Source organism: Triticum dicoccoides, chromosome 7B (assembly GCF_002162155.2).
Source record: "Triticum dicoccoides isolate Atlit2015 ecotype Zavitan chromosome 7B, WEW_v2.0, whole genome shotgun sequence".
NCBI lineage: Eukaryota > Viridiplantae > Streptophyta > Magnoliopsida > Poales > Poaceae > Triticum > Triticum dicoccoides.
Genome location: NC_041393.1, coordinates 606,794,615 through 606,795,691, shown reverse-complemented (window position 1 = coordinate 606,795,691; position 1,077 = coordinate 606,794,615).

Sequence of the window (1,077 nt, the reverse complement as noted above, 5' to 3'; positions counted from 1 at the left end):
CCATGTTATTCTTGTTGTTTAAACACCCATTCCAGCTTCTGTCTAGTCATCAAATGATTGCCTACCCATTTGAAACTTTGGTAGCATCGTATATTGCACTCAACGAATTCACTAAATTACAACTCGTGGGGTACCTTGTGTATTTCCCATTGAGTTCACCGTCAGATGCCCAGCTTTGTGGAGATGCGTTCTTCGGGAGTTTTTCCCCTTGGTCGTGTTCGCAGGACAATGGAGATCCCGAAGAAAGGATGATGACTTGATCATGGTGACTTGAACCAGAGAAATGAAGACATCAATGTACTGGATTAGCCTCTTCGAGAAGAGCAACCCAGAATGAGAAGACCCACTAGATTCGTTACCAAGCCTTCCCCCCATTCACTACCTCTTAAATCTCGGGACGAGATTTCTTGTAGTGGAGGAGTATTGTGACACCCGGGTATTTAGGCTACAATAATCCCACGTTAATGTTGCCACGTCACCAGGGTTACTCTTGTTAATCTCGCGTTAGTTCAAAACCGATTCAAATTCAAATCCAATAGCAAGCAAACAATAAAAGTTTTCAAATATTAAAACTAAAATGTTTGGAGTGAGCCAAATATTGTATAGGTAATTATGGTGGAGAAGCCACACCTTTATAAAATGTTTAAATACTATAAGATGAATAAAACAACAGAAAAAACAATTATTTAAATACCTTTTGTAATAAATAAAATGTCAAACTAATTTATTTGAGGACTAGATTTCTTGTGACTATGGACTAAGTTGAAATACTAATTTAGATACTAAGTGTATATTTTACTAAAACTAAAATAATAGGGAACAAAACTAAAACAGAAAAAGTAAAGTAAAAAAAGTAAAAACAAAACAAAACAGAAGAAAAGGGAACCCTCCCCCCTCCATTGGGCCAATCGGCCCAGCTGCTTGCCAGGCCGGCCCAAACCGGCCTAGGTCGCCCCCTCACTCCACCATAACCCCACCCTGGTCAAACCCTAACTCGTGACCCGCACCTACTCCCCCACTCCCTCGTCTCTCCCTCTCCCCCCCCCCTCGATCCAGATCGGATCGGGGCTGACCCCG